This window comes from Zootermopsis nevadensis, unplaced genomic scaffold, assembly GCF_977971745.1.
Source record: "Zootermopsis nevadensis isolate Lab colony 2312 unplaced genomic scaffold, Znev_1.0 Znev_ptg000022l, whole genome shotgun sequence".
Taxonomy (NCBI): domain Eukaryota; kingdom Metazoa; phylum Arthropoda; class Insecta; order Blattodea; family Termopsidae; genus Zootermopsis; species Zootermopsis nevadensis.
In genome coordinates, this window is record NW_028259154.1 from 26,391,183 (window position 1) to 26,406,285 (window position 15,103).

Here is a 15,103-nt window from a genome sequence, read left to right on the forward strand (position 1 = left end):
CAGAAGTGGTTTGCCATTGCCTTCTTCTGTGTGTGAATGGAGTAATTGTTGGGATGCCACGGAGGAAAACTCCGTGTTGCCTAGACCACGGCCTTGCCCAACACAAGTTATAAATTCGGGCACCGCCGGGAATCGAACCCGAGACCCCAGAGAGATTAATAATTCAGGTACACATTTAAGTCGGAAAAACTTGAAAGAAAAATTTTGTGATCTTTGTGTAGGTGAGAGGATAATATTAAAATTTATATTAAAAAGAGGGTGGGAGTGAGCGAACTGTTTTGTCACCTTCTCTCAGGACAACATGTAAAATTCTACTTTTGTTTGTCTGAATCTTTTGATTTTTGTACGGAAAAAAAAAATTTGTTGGGTGATTCATGTCATTTATTCTGTAACGACATTCAGTGTTCTTGAATTATGCACCAGGAGGTCGTGAGGTTTGTCATCACCGCGAATATGTTTATATAATTGTGTCACATGCCTTTGTTTCGAGGCGATGAGCACTGAACGTCTTCAACTTGTTTTGAAACCACGTGACTCTTCATGAGAATGTGGTGAGTATGTCGGTTTCGAGGAAAAAAAATGCTTGCAGAACTTTGGTTAGGAAATCTGTTGAAAGTTGCTCGCTTGGTGAGCTGGTAATATCGAAAATGCTCGTGAAAGGTACGGACGTAGTTCCCAAATTGTGGAGTCTCCGTGTTCGACCCTGGGATTCGAGTTTTAAAGAGTTCGGCTGGTAATGAAACAAGTGTCATGTGTGATGCGGCAGTTCGAGAGGACAGGGAGAAGCGAGAACTGGTAGATCCGGATGGACCGGATTTTGGGAGGCTGCAGGAGAAACTCGCACAGTGCCACTTGTCTGTGCCCCCCCCCCTCACCCCTCTCCGCAGCCAACGCAGGGCTTTTACTCTTGTTGGTGTTTTTTCGTATTCCTTTAGCTCGACTGATTTCTTAGTGTGCTATTTCGAGTACTTTTCTGCGTGTCTCGGTTGATGCGCCGCGTAGTCTAAGAAGAAATTGATCGACGTTTCGGAGGCGCTTATTCCGACCGTCATCAAAACGTTTTTTAGCCTGCTAGTTGATGATAACGCCAGGCCAGTATCACTGGACCACGAAAGACGGAATGTGTTAGCAGAGCTTGTGATGGAACCCTAAGGTCCAACAGACAGATAAATCCAGTCCACAATTTTTCATCTTATATCCTTTAGATAACGTTGTCCTACCATCTACGCTTAGACTTTCCAATTGGACTCTTTCCTATTGATTTTTTTCTCGTGTACCTCATGCGTGCTACATTCCTCGTTCATCAAATCACCCTTTACGAAAATATTTAATGCAGAGTATAAATGATTAACCTCGAAAAGAAAATGTTTCCACCTCCTGTCTGATACATACGTTCTGCAAATAGGCCTGATTATGTAGCGTCGGAGGACGGAATGATTTTCAAAGGCTGTCGTGGTATAATTCAAGGCAGGTTTACTTACAGTCCAGGTAATTTTGTGGACGGGCTGTGCAAAGACAGAATTCGTCTCATCGAGGAGATTCGAACCTGGGATCTCTCGAGTCGGAGACAGGAATACCAACCGCTTGGTCAGAGGGATGTTGTGTCACTTGCGAAGTTTCGGTGAATTTGGTTTTTGCAGAAACAGCATCTTCCTGCAATTAGGTCATTAGTGCGACTTTTGGAAAAGTTGATGACGACTTGGGATTGACTCAGTCCCATGGTTCAGTGTGTGGGAATGGTCTCTGAATGTGATTGGCTACCCTGACATTCGATGTGACGAGTATGGTATTGTGGTTATGAATGAGGTCGGAGGGATGATGTAACACTGCTCGGACCGGCGGGGGGGGGGGGGGGGGGACGGACCGGAAGGACGTCACAGCTCTTGGTTGTATCCAATATGGCCGCTGTCACCTTGCCTTCATTTGCAGAAGAAATTTTCAATTATCAGACCTTCTACTTAGCAGAACATTAGCCCCGAGATTAATTAGGCGCCATGTCATGAAAGCGCATGGGGTCGTGGAGGTATATCTCCACGAATTTTGAGTTCGGCGCTAGATAAGGGTGAGTTATTGTCCTCAGGCTCCGCCCCATTTGATCGGAGTCATTACGAGGACCCGGATCCTTGCTTGACGCCGGATTTTCGTCCATGACCAATAATTATAAAGACTGGCTGAACATTCTATAAAGATGTTTCAGAGGCGCTTGCTGCCTCCATCATCAGGGCGATGAAATCTCATCGCGGGTAGTGTATTTCGTAACAAGTCCCCGGGAGACTAGGCTACCGGGCTGTCGTCAGAAGCGAGATAATTGTGTTTCCCTGCTTGTCGCTTCTCTCTGATAGGCTGACGGAGCTTCCGTGCTGTTCCGGGCGTCCGATAGCCATGTTTGTCTCCCCTTTCGTCCGCTACGAGGACAATGATGCAATTTGCATTCTGTTCCTTCCTTTTTATTTTATTGTCCGTCACGATTTCTTGTTTTGTACTCGAGTGGTCTTTTTATTCAATGTTATTTTAACCTTGGCCTTTAAACACATCGTCTGACTAGTTACATGTTTCCATTGCATGGAGTATTAAGTAACGAAATTATGAGAAATTCCCATGTCGAGATGAATAGCTCCGGCGAAGAGAGAAACATTAACTCGCCTGTCCTTGAAGGTACCAAATAAGCGTTGCTGTAATGGTTTTTTAATTTATATTTTTACAAGTGTTTGGTTATGACGTAACACGTTTCTTTGTGTCTCCCCCCCCCCCTTCTGAATGTTCAAAATCTTTGTAATTCCTTGAAAACATTGGGTGCTATTTTTACGACTCAGAAAAACACTCTCATTTATCTTTCAGATTGATTCTTCGCATATTTAGCGATGCTTATAGAATTTCTTACCTTATTCGACGTGCAGTAGGAGAACGAATGCTTGAATAAACTAACTTAGAGAAACTGACCGTGGTTTAATTAGGGACACCTTCCCCGCTTTTACTGGAGGAACTGAAGACAATCACGGAAATTCAAATCGGAATCCGAGCTCACCGGTCGGGGTGTGAACCTAGTAACTCTGAAATGAGAGAGGTTGAAATATTTCGGAGGGTCCTATTGACGTTAAATAATTAAAACAAGGCCTCCATTAACTCTGTGGTAATTCTTTGTCCAAATGTGCCTGGAGTTTGGTGTGTGACTTAGGTTTCCCGAGATAATTTCTAAAACGCTTCGGCAAACATTCCAGTTGCCATCAACAGGGGGGAGGGGGCTTCGGAAACCATAAAAAAACATCTTGCAGTGGGAGAAATTAAAGACGTGATTGGACGATGAGTGGGGTGCTATATTCAAAGGGGAAACCAAAGACCGCCCTTGAACACGATCCGCCATTCTCGTGACTTGTCTCCCCTAAGTTCCATCTTCTCAGTCATCAAAGTGGAAGTTTTTCGTCAGGTTTCCCCATCAATATTCTGTACGCTTACGTACAATCTAGATGTCCAACCCATCGTATCGCGACGTCGTGGTACCGAGGTTAGTTGTTAGCGTCTCGGTATTTAAATTCTCCTGTCGAAAGGGAGCACGCAGTTGGTTTCCGTGGACAGCAATGAATTTGCGTGATTGCCAGCTACGAAATGAGGAAAACATCTTGGAGTGTGGAGGTCGTCATACCCGGAGGTTGTCATGGCAGCGGTGGGAGTTTAGATGTGGTTTTCCTATGTTACTCGCACGCAATTTCGAAGCCTTGAAGTCCGCCCGTTGGAACTTCCCCAGTGGCTACTGGTATAAAACGCGAATGAAAAGCCGGATGAGCATTTGGGTATCACCTCAAGACCCCCTTTGGGCACACAACACTTCTGACATCCGGGTTCGTATCTGAGGGATAATGCAGTTCACCTGCCGTAATTGCAATGGTGGAAAATTCCGCATTTCTTTAGGAACTGATAGTCGAAAGGTTACAGTGAGATTTCAGACTGAAACGGCGAAACATATGACATTTTCCTCCGACCTACGCCTTGGGTATCCCAAGATTTCTTTTTTCCTTCCGGCCTTTTTGAACTGAAATGTTGGACGCACTTCGTGTCAGACCCATCATTCTAATAATATTTGGTGAAATTCCTCATTATGTGGTTTCCTCCAGTCTCCTGTCCAAATGCTCTCCTCAACAGCCTCGATCTGTGATCTTCCCTCGATGTAAGAGACAAAGTTTCACATTCATACAAAAGAAGGAGCGAAACCTAACCCGAATTTGCCCAGTGAACGGTCCGAAAAGGTGATAAGAGTGTGCCTTTTTCTTTGGGGGAGTAAAACTGTCACACAGCCTCACTTGATTAGGGTAACATGGCTTTAGATGTCTTTTTTTTTTTGACGAGCGATACCCGAGGGCCGGGATATCCCGCCCTCAATAGTTTTCCTTGTTGCCAACATCAGGAAATAATTTCTCCACCTGCATTATAATCACGTAAGCAGGTATAATTTCAATTCGCTCAAGGCCAACCATGTATCTATAACAAAAACACGGCCTGACTCCCCCCCCCCCCACAAAGTAACATACCACCTGGAAAAGTAACAAAAAGTAACATCGTGTTCTTGTAAGCCTGCTTGCGGCAAATGGTAATCACCTGTACTTCGCTTTGTTCCATGCAAGACATTACTTTTCTACGGATATTAAATTGGGGTCCGCAGACAGCCAGTGGCAGGTCCTTGTTAGCTAATACATCGGCTCGAATACACGCAGAACCTGCAAGGTCCAACGCCGCCATCGGCCACGATCCTGAGCCAAAACTCCATCCTCACAGCCCACCCCCCCCTAAGATCCATCTTGATGTTATCCTCCCATCTCCTTCTTGGTCTGTCCAGTGGTCGTTTTCAAGGATTCGCTACCAAAATCCTCTATGCACCCCTTGCGTGCTACATGTCCGTCTGATCGGAGCCTCCGAGATTTCGCAACTTTATTTTCAAACAAATGTAATCTACATTCTTCCTTGAAAGTAAGATACCAAGAGGACTCTGCTACATGGAGTGAATTAGTTATCAGTTTATTAATTGTTTATGTTAATTAGTTTATTCCTGATTAAGCATTCGATTGCCAAGTGGTGACGTCCTTTTTCCGGAAATACGTAATCAGAAACTGTTTGTCGTAAGACCTTCAGGACATCCGGCCAGCGTTTCAAGTAAGGAGTAAGGTATTTTGTGAGCAACCTGTATCGATGAGCTCACTTTTGCTAAAGGGTTGCAGACGTTTTTATCAAGGAAGCAGACAAACGATCCAGGAACGAACTCTCTTTTCTCAGAAGGCAATGGGGGAGTTTGCTATGACGCCTTGGCGAAACAGGTGGCCGTGGGTTGGGTTGGGGGGGAGGGAGGAGTCGGGGGCTGCTAGACCCCGGAGAACCCTCCACAAATCCCCCCGTCTGACATAAATGCGTTGCAGAGGACAAGGGAAATATCTTTTGAGGTCACTGAAACATCACTGGTTGAAGTAAGCTGTAAAAAAGGAAACCCCTTACAAGGGGCTAGCAAATGACCCTAAGAAAAGGTTCAGTTGTTGCTGGCGATCGAGTTACGGGATCCTCCCTCACTGCCGCATCTCATGTACAAAATGTGGGTACATCTCGATTTAAATTCACTGCTGTTACAAACACTGTAGTGGGCCTATAATAGTTTCTATCTTTACCCTTTGAAGCACGAAGCTTGTCTAAATAATACTGAGGAGTTTAGTCCGTACCGCAAATAAAACACAACAATTCACCATTACAAAGATCAACTGGTTAATTCTCATCACACAAAATTCATAAATACAAAATGAAGTTTTACTCTTGGTACGTAAAAATAAAAGACGGAGGCAGTATGACCTCTGAAACGTTGGTTAACATCGACCAGACTACACAGCGCAACAACCCAGAAGACAGAAATCTTCATACTCATCGCCCTGATGATGGAGGCAGTATGACCTCTGAAACGTTGGTTAACATCGACCAGACTACACAGCGCAACAACCCAGAAGACAGAAATCTTCATACTCATCGCCCTGATGATGGAGGCAGTATGACCTTTGAAACGTTGGTTAACATCGACCAGACTACACAGCGCAACAACCCAGAAGACAGAAATCTTCATACTCATCGCCCTGATGATGGAGGCAGTATGACCTCTGAAACGTTGGTTAACATCGACCAGACTACACAGCGCAACAACCCAGAAGACAGTAATCTTCATACTCTGATGACGGAGGCAGTATGACCTCTGAAACGTTGGTTAACATCGACCAGACTACACAGCGCAACAACCCAGAAGACAGAAATCTTCATACTCTGATGACGGAGGCAGTATGACCTCTGAAACGTTGGTTAACATCGACCAGACTACACAGCGCAACAACCCAGAAGACCGATATCTTCAAAAGAATACGAAGTTACACTTGAGATTTTCTCGGAGATAAAAATGCGTAAAAATGCAAGACTATCCCAGTAGGCCGTGGGTTAGGTTAGACTTGTTTGAATATTTTGACCATCTGACCGACTGTCAGCTTCTCAAGAAGGTCTCAGTTCCGTGCATTTGTTTCTAAATTCTAAATTCGTGTCTCGTATTGGTTCTAAGCGTCGCCATGACACCACTGCGATGCTAGACGAGGCTTGAAATTCACTCCAAACGAATCCTGTCAAAGAATGAATAGATACAACTCCAAATCACAATGAAGCTCAGAATTTATTATATAAATATGTTTTATTCGACAAATATCGATTTCCCTCTCATCCCAAGGTGGCCTGTTATCCATTTAATTTTTCTATATAAACCATCCACTTTTCAGCCCTGAAGGTTGAAGCAGCATGTCCATCCGAGGGAATGGAGTCTGCTACAAGACGATGTTCGGTCATGACACCACGCCGTTTTGTATTCACACACAAAAATCCCTGCAGAGGGAAGTAACAGGTGGCTGGTGTGGCAACACTGCCTACCATGGAGCCAAGGGGCCGGAGTCTGAGGCACGATGGACCCTAACGACCGACACGAAGGGAGGTTTAGGTTTTCAAACCATTATGCATCGCGTTTTTTCTCCTCCAAACCGACTGGTTTACTATCCACCCACAAAAACATTCCTCCCGTCTCCATGCAACGGACGTCGGCAAAATTCAGAAGAACTTGACTGAGAAGCTGATAGTTTCTCAGCTAGTCAAGGTACATTACCGTGTTCACAACAGCCCATTCCATGTGCTTAAAACAGTTAATAGTCTTGTTCATCGTTACCGACGTTTCAGATGTATTTATATCCCGAAGATGGAGTCGGCACGTTCCTCCGAAACTGTACCAACCGCCTCTAAGATTACACGGTGTCATAGCTCAAATGACCAAGCTCTGAATTCGTGGGCCATGAGATATTAAATAATTCGTATGTTGCAATATTTAATTACGCTGTTTAAACAAAACAGATGAAAAGTGTAACGTCTCTGGAGGCAAATTCCACAACCGCCTCCTTCTGAATCTTTACCAGTTCACCAATCATAATTACGTCTCTATCTCAGCTGACGATATTCGACACCTTCCCTTAAAACGATGTCCTCCACACTCAGACCCCGAACAGACTGATGTTTTTGGATAACGTAATACAGCAACAAAGACTTATAAGCCTTAAAAAGTTAAGGGAAAATAAAAATATAAAAGTCAAATAAAAGTAGGCTGCAGGGACTTAAGGAGGAGGGGAGATGGAATATGTGCTCGTTTGGGGATCTCACCCCTCTCAAGAAACCACCCCCAGCTTTCTTAAGAACATCTCCCGCGAGTCGCTTTGTGGGAAAATGGGCTTCAAAGAGGAACATGTTCATGGCCCTAACTTAATGCACCAGCTAAAAACAGGTCTCGTGTCAATGGACCCTGCACTGAGTTGAATCCAATCCCATTTGTACAAGATCCGTTTTAATATTGTCACCTAATCTACGATGTATCGATGAATGTCGGAACGTGATCATATAGCTCTTCGATTGGTACTGATATGAAAATAACGATACTTATTGATATCGAAATATGTAAATGTATTGATGTCGAAATATCGAAAAGTGCAGGTTTTGTTATATCGATAAGTGGAGAAAGGTCCCTCGATATATCGATCTACATTTTTCATGTAGACGCACAATTATTAATAATATTTATTAATACCAATCTCACTAGTCTGGGTATGTATCTTAGGAGACGTTAAGATTTCATACGAGATCTTACGAGACTCTACGATATTCGATATAGAAATATAAACAGACCTAGTTATAGTCTCTCTGACAAAAGCAGTCGGAGTTAGTTTCGAAGCAAACACGTGTATGCCGAAAGTAGTTCTTGGAATGAATTGATTCAGAGCGCAGTGTTTCCTTTCTGTTGGTGATTAAATCTTTCCGCTGAAGCAGAGACGCCTCCACAAGACCCAGGTTTCTTTTTTTATTGTTCATCGAACTTGATCTCTCGGCATTTGTTTTTCTCGGAAGCAGTCGCCTTGTTGTGGTTTTCCTTTGCTAATATATCATCAACAGGATCATTATTCCATCTTTTCCTTGTATCCATGCATTGGATACGACCTCCATCTTTTCCTGCGTGGAATTAACTCACCCGTGCGCATTTTGATTTCGCACACACGAAAAAATAATTTGTCGTCATGAAATCAGTGAGAATGAAAATGGCGCGAGATGAGAAATTGTAGGCAAAATGCTGATTGGAGGGCTTTTGTGCGCACGGTAATGAACCTTTGGTATCGGGATTTCGTGATCAGTTCGGCGATGTCCTGCTACTGTGGGACTCAGATCCACGGAGTTTGTCAGGAGCTCAAAAGATCTTGCAAGAACCGATTCCCAACTTCCTTTCTAAGCTCCGTGTGACTTCTTCCTCTTCCCAAAGATGAAAATTCAGCTAAAGGGAAGGAGAATTTGAGACGATAGAAGAGATTCAGGCAGAATCGCAGATGGTGCTTGACAGGCTGACAAAGAAAGATTTCCAGGGATGCTTCCAGGCTTGGCAGCGGCGCTGGGATCGTTGTGTTCACTCCCAGTGGAACTACTTCGAGGGTGATGGATGAATTTAATACCTGAGATAAGTGTACGGGTTTTTATACGCGCAGTCTTGAAACTTTCTGATCGCACCTCGTATGTTCGTTAGTTTTTGAATAAGTTAATGATATTTGGACGATTTACGACCGTTTCCCGAGGGAGAGTGGATTCAGTGGGAAACGTACGATGTCACATCGTTGGTGTAGTATTCGATGCTCAGGTTTTCAGCCCTGAGGGGTCACCTCAAATCGTTTGCAGACTACGAGAAACGTACTATCAGTAGCGAACGGTGAGTCACGGTTATATGTCCGGCTTTATCCTTCAACCGCAAAATGCTGTTGAAGGATATGCTTTATCGCCACGTCCACGACATCCTTTCGACTTCCGTCGCAAAGTTTGCATCAGCCGAACATGACCTGGGCAAAAAGAGTTACCGAAAAGGAGGCTCTTGTAACTCTGGAACAGTCGACGCGAAGTACTTGGAACTGTAGGCGGGAATCTGTTTTTTTTCCCGCAAAATAAAACGTGTCTCAGGTGTGGGTCACGACGCCTTGTCGTCTTGGAGGCGGTTATCAGCGTTTCGGCAGAATGTATCACCACCATTATACCCTGAAGACGAAGGCAATATGTTCCCCCGAAACACTGGTAGCCACCCACAAGACAAAGCCACGATAAACGCATCAGACCACGATCCAGATTCTCGCCGTGTTCCAAACTCTGGAACGGACAGACAACCTTCACGTTACGCGCCACTCGTATTTGTGTAGTCTCTACGATATTAATATAAAATATAACTTCGATGTTCCGCCCTCACTTAAACGAAAACCTTTCCACGGTCAATGTCAAAATTTGAAAATTCCGATGGAATCCACTTCCTTCAACCTATTTTTTTGTAATTACTGGAAGGACGACTTAGTACTGCCTGGGAACCTTCATACCCCTGTTTCGCTTGTTAAATGTAATGTGTCTCCCCCCCCCCCAACTTTCTGATATCTTTCATTCCTTCTTTCGTTCTTCAGAGGGTTAAACTGACTTCTTCAGGAAGATATTCTCATCGGCGTAAGCCGCCATTGATTCGGGGATGTGTGGTACTGAGTTCGATTATCATTTAGAGCACAGATATATGTCGTTATTCTAAATTATGTTTGTGTGGGCAGATACAGGCCTTCTGACGACCGATCGCCACACAAGGGAATCGTACGTGTCCAAGAATCTGAAGAGAATGTGCCGTGGATTAGGAAGGAGAAGGAAAATAATCATTCACTGGCCAGTGGCATTTGTTTCTTGTTTAATATCAGCTGGACCCGAAACGGTATTGCACGAGGAAGATTTTGTTCTGCTTTTGGGGAGGAAAATTCCTGCGTTTGTATCACGAGACACGAGCAAAACAAACACAGTCACCCTCCAACCTGTTGCGCAATGCTTTGTTACGTCATGCGTGTGAGGGAATCCTCATTCGACGTGGCAACACTGTACTCGTTTCCATTCCACTATACAATTATACACGTCCGATGGTTCGGTAGCACCCAACTTGATGTCTCACTTCTACAGCAATGAACACTGTAAATATAGCACATACGGAGGGCGTGTGAGATTTGAGGTTTTCATGGCGACGAGGCTTGGGTTGTGGTGCCGTGTCAACTCGTAGGTAGATTCCGACGTTTCGGAGAGAAGTTTTTTGGTCTCCATTTTCATGTCCGAAGTGACTGATGCTGGAATGTGAAGATGGATGTCTTCTGGGTTGTTGCGCCGCGTAGTCTGGTAGAAGTTTACCGACGTTTCGGAGTAAACCGTGCGAGTTGACTCACCGCCGTGAAAACCTCAAATCGTACATGGATTAGCGTTTGAATCTGAAACTTTGGCAACTACGTATGAGTCTGCAGGGCCCCAAAATCAGAACAACAACAATAATAATATCCTATTTTAAAATCAGTTTTTGGGGAACCTTATCACAAATTGTATGACTGTAAATTCCACACAGATTTGCTAAGGGATTTTGTACATTTGATAAGGTTTATGGGTAGCAAGTCTTACCAATTCCAAAGCGCAAATATCCTCCACGCCATGAAGAGAGTAGAGGAAAAGCTACTCGAATTCTTAACCTCGGAATTAGATGGTGGTAGTTGTTCATAAATCTCATATTACGTGCAACCGGAGTTGTGGCTGTAGAATCTCCATCTTGGTTTCGTTCCCCTCATCCGAACTGTCCCTCCAGCCCTGCAGAGCTTATCCATCCACAGGACAAGACCACGGAGTGACAGAGGAGGTGGTAGCCACCGGGTGTTTCACAAGACGTTAAATATACATTTCGTGTATTTGACCCAAAGTTATGCACCTCTGTCTGTACGTTAATGACTGAACCATTGACCAAAGATTTAACGTCACAAAATGTCAATTAATTTTAATCCGGGCAGGGCTCTGGAACTTGCATGCTGAATGACTCCACCACAGTCTGGACGTGACTCTCGATCAGACATAAAATCAAAGAAGGGTGACTGAGGCGGGACATGTAGAACGCATGGGGAGATCAGAAATGCGCACAAAATTTCGGTTCGGAAGCCTGAATGAAAGTGACCACTCGAAGACCTAGGCGTAGGTGAGAGGATAATATTAAATTGGGGTTCCGGGTGTGTTGATTGGATTATGTGGCACAGGATAGGGATTGGTGACACGTTTTTTGTTATGACGGTAATGAACAGCCGCGTTGTTGTTTTTTTTTTCGAAGGACACAGAACAGGAATGTTTTTGTACGTTTGCAGGTTCGACAATTACGTTTTTTAAAAGTGGTGCCGTGTTCCAGGATAAAATTTAAAGGAAGTTTCGTTCTGAGAAGCTTCGTACTTGCCTAGATGGGTGTGACATGTAGCACGCGTGTCGATATGCGCAATTGTAATCGGAGAACCTGGGGTAAAGAGAAGATTTGATAGATCTAGGTGGAGATGCATCTTAAACAGGGAGTGAGGGCGTGGAACCTGGGCTCTTGGGAACATTGTTCTTGACTTTTGGATTCCATCTTCTCCTTGGCGATTTCCCCGATACTCGATGTGACCACACTGATAACGTATCAAGTCTGGACGTGTGATACTGAATATAAAAGAGTAGACCGGAAGGGGTCATGAACGTAAATTGGCACTGGGCACATTTAAACGAAAATTTTCTTACAGCAGTGTTTAAAAAAAAAATTTCGCCCGACGTGGGGCTCGAACCCACGACCCTGAGATTAAGAGTCTCATGCTCTACCGACTGAGCTAGCCAGGCTGCTGAAGGAGCGCCATTAGCTTTCAGAATGGACCTCAAACATCTTTTGCTGCAATCTGAACCTTGTGGTTCCGTAAGGGCGGAGATTTTACTGTGTCATAGCACGTTCTGAAGAAAGATGCTTCTCCACGTAGTTGATGGATTATGAACAGATGCTCAGAAAATGAGTAACCTAATTATTGTGGCATCGGTTGCCGGATACGACATATCGTGACGTTCTGCATGAAGACTCCATTGCGTAGGTAAGAATCACGCACTGTGTCACGGGTCCACCACACGCGTGAGGCTCTCCGACTAGCTACCTGTCTCCAGGTGCGAGGGCGTGGAGATTGTTAAGCCCTCCGTCTGCATTTCGTCAAGGCCACAGTCTGTGACCAGCGATTCATGCCCGCACACAAACGCAGTGGTTCTGAGTCCTCTGGTACTGGCAGTACGCATGGGATAAGCCCTTTTTCCCCGCAAACCAGAATTATAAGAGGGAAATAAAAGAGGAGACCTCTTACTGGAACTGATTCCGTTCGTTTTGGGTTTTTACTTAATATTATTTTCATATATTTCACTGTCACATTTTCATGTAACAAATCTGCCCAGTTTTTGCGGGAATAGTTGTTTATTTTATTGTACAGAAATTGTTCATAACAGAGGTCAGCACACTCGACACAACACGCTCTGAAATTGAGCGAAATAAAACCTTTAAACACGAATTAAATTAACGAAGCGTGAGAGATGTTGTAGTGGAAGATGATTGGCTGTCCTCTGGCCTCGACTTAACTCACCTCCGTGAGAAAGTTAAATAATTATTTGGAACTTTATTTGAATAAGTTAATTTGAATAGGCATTTGAAAAAAACAATTATTTTACCGGCTACGTCGTCACAAAACGTACGTAACCTTGACAACTCAGCCGTATATTGACGTCGTCGAAATAATTATTGAACAATTATCGAATTGCAGAATGTTACAAAGTCTGTATGTGGCACAAATCCCGCCATTCCGAATCAACTCCAAATTAATTACATCGTATCAGCGGGAAACTTCATCCCTGAAGAACAAAGAAGCTCTTTGCTTCGTCTTTATCTTATTCAACCTTCAACAAGGTTAATTTGGGAGGATGTGTGAGGCTTGTTCTTCATCTTTGTGCTGTCAGATAAGGGTTAGAAGGGTCGAGATAGACAAGAACCAGGACCCTTCTCACAGCCTCCTTGACAAGAGGGTGGAAAACAGCTGGGATTTGTCGTGGGGTAACTCAAGGAACGCCTAACATCTAAGAATGCGGGGTTTTGAGGGAACAGGGGTTTGTGCTCTGTAGATAACACGTGTTAAATACTTTCACATATTTACAGGAGAATTTTCAAGAAAAATGTCTCCCGTTACATTCATAGCTCTTTTTATTTTATGTTATGTTATGTTTTGAACCAAGAAAGATAAAATTTCTCGATGAGGACTGTCATACTTTCCATCCTTCAATTTATGTTATAAGGATTGTGTGATTTGCGGGTATAGCAGAAATAACACATGCATACAAAGTTTTAGTCTGAATACCTGTTGAGAAAATTCCGCTCGGAAGACCTCGAAGTAGATGTGAAGATAATATTAAATAAGGTGTGGATTGGATTCACGTGACTCTGGATAGGTTCCAGTGGCGACGTCTTAGAAAGACGATTCTGTACCAACGCGAAATTTGAACCTTGAACTTCAAGAGTCATTCGCTTTACGTCTGTACAAGTCCCATCAGTTTCGCCCTTTGAAGCACTGAGATCGTTCAAATAATATTTGATAATGCAGTCCGTACCGCGGAGAAAACACCACACTTCACCATTACGAAGATCAGCTGGTTAACGCTGTTTAAGGAAATAATCCCGGTTTATAGTGAGGATCATAGTTCGTCTGATTAATATTTAAGAATTCAGTCCGTACCGCGAAGAAAACACAACTCTTCACCATTACGAAGATCAGCTGGTTAACGCTGTCCAAGGAAACGATCGCTGTTTGCATTGAGAATCATATGAAACATAAATTCTCTGTTTGTGTGGGCTTTAAAGTGTTGTGGGGACTTCGTGGGCTGATTCACTAGGTTTTTGATTCCCGAATTCCAGCCTGACTGAACACGAGACAGTCAGCGCGGACTGCCCCGATGATTAGCGTGAGACCTTGACAACAGGAAACAGTAGCGATACGTAGCTACGAATTTCCTGACTACCTTGCTGACCTAATTATTACGACGACGAAACCTGACACTATACGGGTCTCAGTCATTTCCTAGTCTTTTGTTTCTTTGTTTGTTTGTCTGTCAGATACGTGAGCTTCATCGTCATTGCCACGTTCTACGTGGAGCTGTACTTCTGTTTGTCGCACCCTGAGGCTTAATTACACTTACCGGCGGATAAGGCAACTTTGCTGGTGTACCTGTCTCATGTTTCTTGGTTTATTTAAGCAGTCTTTACGAACCGAGAATTATAAATACAACATTGTTTGTTAGATAAAGTGTACAGCTGATATAGTCCTTGAAGGCAACCGAGAATATGTTGAAATATCCTTCCACGCCCACATTACACCTTCATACTGTGACGCATAAACACAGGTTTCAGTCTTCGAAGATTTGTTTGGTACATCGTCTAGAACAGTGGTATTCAAACTTTTTTTGTTCGCGTACCCCCAGATATAATTTCTCTTCAACTTTGTACCCCCAAAGTTGTTGGTGTATAATTCAAGTTATAGGTTGTATATAATCTACATCTAAAATAAATTAAATAAATTACATTACTGATTATTCAGTGTTTATCATAATTTTTTTTTTTTTTAAATTTCACGTACCCCCTAAGATGTCTTCGCATACCCCAGGTTGAATACGA

The 15,103-nt window shown here is 43.6% G+C and overlaps 1 non-coding gene across 1 annotated transcript; it reads right to left on the bottom strand.

The window, feature by feature from the left end:
• Positions 1 to 12,179: 12,179 nt before the first annotated feature.
• Positions 12,180 to 12,252, bottom strand: TRNAK-CUU (transfer RNA lysine (anticodon CUU)). The gene has a single exon. It is a non-coding gene; the product is annotated as a tRNA-Lys (tRNA).
• Between the last annotated feature and the right edge of the window lie 2,851 nt (positions 12,253 to 15,103).